We start from the raw sequence: 7,500 nt of genomic DNA, 5'->3' as shown, positions 1-7,500 counted from the left end.
CAACAACAACAAGGCATCAAACAAAAGTAGCAGCAGCAGTAGCAATCACCTTCATCCCAGCCATCCCTCACCGTGTCCTCCACACACCGCCACGCCCTGCCGACACTCCTGAAGGTTGGGTGAGGGTGGGGGAGGTCTGAGCGCCCCTACCTCCTCCACCAACCCCCTCAGGCTTAAGACGGCAATTTTCTTCACTCTTAATTCAACTTTACATGTTCACGATTTTCATAATCTCTCTCTCTCTCTCTCTCTCTCTCTCTCTCTCTCTCTCTCTCTCTCTCTCTCTCTCTCTCTCATCAGCAATATCATTCTTGTCCACCTTTATCCTCCACCACCACCACCACCACCACCACCACGGGCCGCCGCCTCCCCCCTGAGTCCACCACGGCCCACCATAATTACAGTGTCCGCTCTAATCCTCAAAGGTAAAATCCTTCACAAATCCTCAGCTAATTAATTAACTCGAGCAAAGCCGTGAGTTGCGAGGCCGATTACGAGAATCACCTTGCGTTCGTGAGCCGCGAGCCGGATTCATGACGTCACTGGGAAGATCTGCAAGAAGCTGTTCGAGGATCTGAGAGCTTGTGATGCAGGTCCTGGCCTTACCCCCTTCCTCCCTCTTGCCTTGTTATTCTCCCTCCCTCCCTCTTTCCCTCTTTCCTTCTTGTTTTTCTTTCGTTGCTTCTTTCCATTCCTCCTTTCCATGGAATCTCTCCTCTCTCCTCTCCTGTCTCTCTCTCTCTCTCTCTCTCTCTCTCTCTCTCTCTCTCTCTCTCTCTCTCTCTCTCTCTCTCTCTCTCTCTCTCTCTCTCTCTCTCTCTCTCTCTCTCTCTCTCTCTCTCTCTCTCTCTCTCTCTCTCTCTCTCTCTCTCTCTCTCTCTCTCTCCTTCATATTCTCCCTTCTCTTTAACTCCTTTCATCCGTTGCCTCTCTCCTTTTCTTTCTCCCCTTTCCTTCAGTTCGAAACCGATGCATTTTTTTCATGATGTGATTCATGTTATAGATGGTTAGTTGTGTCTCGTCTCATTCGTTCAACTTTGTCTGTGTATTAGGTATGAGTGCCTTGGCAGCGGGAAAGTGAGGGGATCTGGAAGGGAAATGGAAGGTGTGAGGGACAGAGGTCTTGGATGTAAGTACAGGTATGTGTGTCTGTCTGTAATATGGCGGTGCAGGAAGGGCAATGGTATAGTCAGGAAGGTCATTGAAAGATAGCTGGGTGGTCGAGGCCTTGGGGCATGACTCGTGAGGACTGAACATGGCAGGATGCAGTGTGTTGCGTAGATGCTGTGTAGTGTGTGGTGTTGTGGAAGTGGCCAGAGAGAGTGGAGGAGGGGCGAGGAGTGCAGGACATAATAAAGAGAGTCTAGTATTATGACAAGGGAGAGCATTGCCTGAACACCGAGGAGGAGGGAAGGAAAGAATTAAATCACAAGATGGCGTGCTCGGGTCGAGTTTGAGCGCATGTAGTACACACACATCACTCACACGACGACTCACTTGAAAAAAGAAAAGCATATTGAAGTACGTAAGAGTGCATGACGTAGGAACCGTGTATGCTGAGTCCTAATTATACACATCAAGAAGCAGCTAGCGGTAATAATTTCTGTTTAGTGTCGACCTTTAAAAGTATAATAAGTGGCCGCGGCTCGTGCATCACAGGACTCATGAAAGACAAGAATATCATAAATCAGGAATCTCTCTCAACGGGGCCATTCCGAGCCCGCCTCGATCATACACGAGAGTGCAAATTAGTCTGATTTATATTCGATCTTCTAGTGTCTGCCTTGACTTAGCTAATGCTCTGCTTCTCCTTCGTCAGTATAGGGGGAGGGGGAAAACTGCAGGTGCTGGAGGAGGAAGAGGAAGAGAAGGTCAGTAGGACGTGTCATCAAAGGATACCAAGTGACATCCTGCAGGTCTCATATATCCTGCATTATTTTCATACGGCGAGGATCAATCATGCAATCCTCGCCCCCTTGTTGCCGTTATCCTCACACGCGAAGCAGCATTTAGTCATTACGTCCCTCACTTTCTTTTTTACGACGTCCCTACCTGACTGGCACGACGGGCAGGACTCGTAGAGCTATCCTGGCCGCCCTCGTAAATCAGGGCGCTGACTGAGCAAAATGGGTAGGCAGGCGGGGGCTCGCGTGGAGGTAATTGTCGTGCACAAAGACTCGTAGCTCGGCCCCGACCCGCGGAAATGACAAGGCCCGGTAATTAATCGCCAGCAACAGTGTTATTTATCTCGCTTTTACACGCCCAGAGTAAAGTCCCGCTAACCTTGTGGATTTTCTGCGTCAGAGAGTCGCTGGTGATGTATGTATATGTGTCTCGAAGTCAGAAACCAATGGGACTAACTGACTGACTGACTGACTGACTGACTGGTGAAATTATTGACTACACGAAAGATATACAGACTTACAAATACTGCTAACTGATTGACTGACTGACTTTCGACACTACTGATTTCTGAACCGACTAACTTAATGAATGATTGACTGAATAACTTGACAACCGATTGATTACATAGCTGAATAATTGACTGACTTACAACGCAAGTAACTGATTAACTGACTGACCAACGACGATAGTAACTGGTTAACTGACTGACTGAATAGTTGACTGACTGACTGACTTCCTGATCAAGAATCTATAGCTGTGTAACTGACCGACACACTACACGCATTAACCAACTAACTGACTGATATCCTGAATGACTTGTCGACTGATTGCTAGACAGAGTGTGACAGGTCGAATTGATGCTTTACTTACTGACTGACTGACATTGATTGACTGGCTGGATGACTGAGTGGCTATGTCTTCTATCATATTTTCAGTTATCAGGCTAAAAGTGGTTCGGTGTGCATACGTATATATCTTGCGTGTGTGTGTGTGTGTGTGTGTGTGTGTGTGTGTGTGTGTGTGTGTGTGTGTGTGTGTGTGTGATGACGTACGTACATGCGTCTATTTTTAACCCTTCCAATAATTCTAAACATGCGTAACTTAACACACCTTTCCCCCCCTCCTCGTGACATACTATATCCCTCCCTCCCCTCCCTCTCTCCTTCCCTCCCACCCTTCCTTCTCCCCTTCTCTCATCCCCTCCACTTGAGTCTTGCTCCTGGGCCGTTTTCCTCCTTCGACCTCTCTTTTCTTCCACGCTAATTTCCCCCAGTCGCTTCCTCCTCTCCCCCTATCCTGATTTCCATGTGTCTGGCTGGAGCTGGCCGGGTACAGACACATTACAACTCCTCCCTGTACACACACACACACACACACACACACACACACACACACACACACACACACACACACACACACACACACACACACACACAAGCTGTCATCATAACTATCATCATCATCATCAATGGCGCAATAAGTAGGTACTGTATAGCCTTCAATCCGCCTCCCGCCGAGTCGCCTCACTTCACAGCAGGAGGACGACTAGGTCTGGCCTTCGTCGCCAAATGCAGACGCGACACTGCTACCCTCACCTGTTTACTTCCGTCACCAGCAGCAGCAGTAGTCATGAGAACTAGTCAGGCGAGAGAGACGAGGGTGATAGACTGCCGGTGTACCCTGTCGGCGGCTGTCTGCAGGTTGTCAGTCGCCGGCTAATGACAGGGGGACACGGACGCCTCCTCATCCTGCCTCAAATGATCGATATTTCGGTCGGGAAATCTGTCCCCAAAATGGCACCTTCGCTCCTTATGTCTGCCGCTGCCCCTCCCTCACCGCGCCTCGTCCGTCTATGTTTATCCGCGCCTCCCTGATGGCTTCATTTACCAGCAGCAGCAGCAGTAGTAGTAAGTAGTTGTCCTGTCCAGGCTCAGCGGCGGCGGCTGTGGCAGTGGCGGCTCAGTCGTGTGAGGAAGAGACAAGTATGCCCTTTTTTATGCTGAGTTTATGCAGACTTTCGCGCTTAATAGTAGCTCCTCGCATATTTTCCTGACACATTTTCTTAGGGAGGACAAGGTATAATTTCCACACTGAGGGCAAATGAAGAAAATTATCCGGCATTAGCTTCTCCTAAGTAAAATGGAAGAGAGAGAGAGAGAGAGAGAGAGAGAGAGAGAGAGAGAGAGAGAGAGAGAGAGAGAGAGAGAGAGAAAGTCAAAATAAATACCCGTTTTCTTTGACTCACAAGGCGACTCAAGGGTGACTTATCGATCTGAGCAGCTCGTGATGTCGTTCTCAAGTGCCAGGGCCAGTAGTGCCTGCGTGCGCGCACCTGCCAGTGTGCGATGGCGGGAGGGGAGCATGGGGATGGACTGGAGGCAGGGCAGGAGGGAAGCAGAAGGTAGGTGGAGGCGGAGCGGCAGGGTGCTGTGGGGAGGAGGAGGAGGAGTAGTAGGGACCTCTGCGTGCCACACTGTCGTATCATAAACAAGTCTCTAGTCTGGCCGTCTCGCCGTGGCCCGCTATTAATTCTTACTAAGACAAAAAAGAAAAAAAAAGAAAAGAAAAGAAGAAAGAAAAAAAAGGATATAAACTTCTGCCTGAAAATATACACCAAGGCTTGCGTGGCAGCGAGTCGTATCGTGAAGTTGTAGGAGTCATGGGCTGGCGTGGGTGTGTGGGCGTGTGGGGGATGCAGGGAGGCGGGGTGAGGGTAGGGAGGTGTGAGGTGTAGAGGCTGAGCTGCGTAGGGTGTTAGGGTGTTAGGATGTCGGAAACTGGGAAGAGAGAGAGAGAGAGAGAGAGAGAGAGAGAGAGGGTAAAGGTGAGAGTGTAAGAGGAGGAACTTAAGTGAGTAGCGTGCAGGGTGAAGAATCTGTGAGTGTGGGGACGGTGAGATTAAGTGTATGTTCCTCGGAGGGTGAAAGACTGGGTGGGCTGTATGTAAGTATGCATGTAAGTGTGTGTAGCGGTGCGTGAGAGGGTGTAAGTGGCGGTGTATGAGGTGTTAGGCACGAAGGGAGATCAGGTATACAAATGAGGTGTATTAAAGTGTATGAGACGTTAAAGAATAGAACCGTTCCATAATTACATTTAAGTCATTGTTCATACGTTTATTTATTTACATATATCATTATCGTTAGGTTATGTCCGATTAGGTGACGTTAAGTTAGTCTCGGTTAGGTTAGGTGTAGTTAATTAAGTTAAATAAGATTAGATCAGGTTAGATTATTATATTAAGTTCGGTTCGGTTTCATTATGTTGTGTTCGGTTGGGTTACGTTATGTTAAATTAGATTCGGTTAGGTTATGCTCTATTTGTTTCTATGCTGTTAGGTTAGATAAGGTTAAGAGTAACTACCATGAGATAGAGGGAGGGACGGCAAGTGGTGATGGTAGTGATGGTGGTGAGATGAGTACTGACTAAGATGTGTGGTGGGGCACTCAAGAGGCGGGGCGAGTGTTTGTCCCATGCCTTGCTGCAGATGAGAGTCCTCCTCAGACAGAGGCGTGTTCTCGTGCACGGAAATTTCTCATCACTCTCTAGCATGACGACGGAGGGACGGACGAGACGGGCGGGGGTTCTATATCTCTTCTTATTTTATTTGTCTAAGAGGAAGAAAGGAAAACGGAAGGCAGGAAAATGACTACTAATGTGACACGTGGGAGGATCCACAAAGAAGATGATGAAAAAAAGTGTGATTAAAAAGAATCAATTCACCGGCTCACCTTTTGGCATTTAAACTTGAACCTTCCCTGAGGTCGCATGTTAGTTTTGAGGGAGTGAAGGGAGAGGTGGGAGGAGGAAGGACAGAACGATGTAGAGCTCAGGGGAGTGGAGGAAGAGAAGAGGATACACAATATTAACCTTTTCACTTCAATTTGCAACATTTCAAGGCAACTAGAAATACTAGGAAATCTATAGAGGGGATTCAAAGAGTATAGCTTTTCCAGTGTCTAGGCAGTATAGTGTGTAAAAGTAGTTGTAGATTATAAAGCCTTGTCTCTGTGTGGCTTGTGATTAAAGAGCGATGTGTCGTGTATTATTGAAAAGGGATAAGTGACACCTGAGAGTCCATAACTTTACATTTTTTTTCCTTCCCTCTTATTGTCATCTTACCCCATTTATCCCATTCTTTTAGTTCCATTCTTTCAACTTCTTCTCCTCTTAACACCTATCCCTCACCCATCCACGCCTTCACCCACACTCACCCAACCCTCGTCTCCCCTTCCATTCACTTCTCTCCCTATTAATTCACTTCATTGCACACACACACACACACACACACACACACACACACACACACACACACACACACACACACACACACACACACACACACACACACACACACACACTTTCCTTCACCAACATATTGCTCTAAATCATACAGGAAAGTGACTTGGCCCCAATAAACTAAACACACACACACACACACACACACACACACACACACACACACACACACGCACACACACACACACACACACACACACACACACACACACACACACACACACACACACACACACACACACACACACACACACACACACACACACACACACGGAAGCAGCAGCAGTAGCAATATTTAACGCTCTTAAACACACATACACTGACCTGCGTATTTGCGTTTCCCGACAAAAATAATGCGCATTAATCTCTGCCACCATAAATAACCAATTCATTAAGTCCCGGGGCAGGTAAGCGCAGGTGAATTTACGCATCACGCACGCCTCGCCGTATCTGCCGCGCCTCGTAAACTAGATCGCGCGTATATTTAGAAGATCTGCGCCACTTAGTTCGCTGTTCGGGTGTCAGAAAGAACGACTGGTGTGTGTTATGGCCACGTTTTTTCTTTTTTTTTTTTTTTTTTTACTTCTTTTACATTGCTTTGATCTGGTAGAGAGAGAGAGAGAGAGAGAGAGAGAGAGAGAGAGAGAGAGAGAGACTAATCATTTGCACTTAATCAGGAACTTTTTTTTATTGTTACCGATGACCTCATTTTTATTTCTTTAATAAGATAGATCTAGTTCATTTTCCTCCATTTATGAATTCATTTAACTAATCAGTTAGTAGTACATAAAATACGAGCGAAATTAATTAACATATCTAGATCAGCTGAGGCTGTTGAGAGTAAACATAAAGCAAACTCTTTTAATTGAATCTGGTATGTACACACTTGAGAGAGAGAGAGAGAGAGAGAGAGAGAGAGAGAGAGAACAAGCAAACATACCAAATTTACAGACAGACATATAGAGAAGTAGACACACAAGCAAACCAATAAACAACAGAAACCAAAACGAGCAGAAACAAACGGAGACAGAAAGAGAAATGTAGAAGACATTACGAAATGTTTCCCAACATATTTATGGATATTTTTATTACTAATAGTTTCTCTTTCAAGCACTTGTGGTCATGGCTTGGAGACGGGAAGAGAGTACATGAGAGGGAAGCATAAGAGGAACAAGGGAAGGTACACTTACATAAGTTAGCTTCGTCTGTTTCGATCCTGTGTCACTAATAAGTCTGGTTATTTTTCTTCCGAGCTACAAAAAATGTGCTGCCTGCTAACACTCGTAAATAGGGTAAAGA

The sequence above is a fragment of the Portunus trituberculatus genome, chromosome 47 (assembly GCF_017591435.1).
Source record: "Portunus trituberculatus isolate SZX2019 chromosome 47, ASM1759143v1, whole genome shotgun sequence".
Classification (NCBI taxonomy): Eukaryota; Metazoa; Arthropoda; class Malacostraca; order Decapoda; family Portunidae; genus Portunus; species Portunus trituberculatus.
This window is presented reverse-complemented; position numbering follows the sequence as displayed.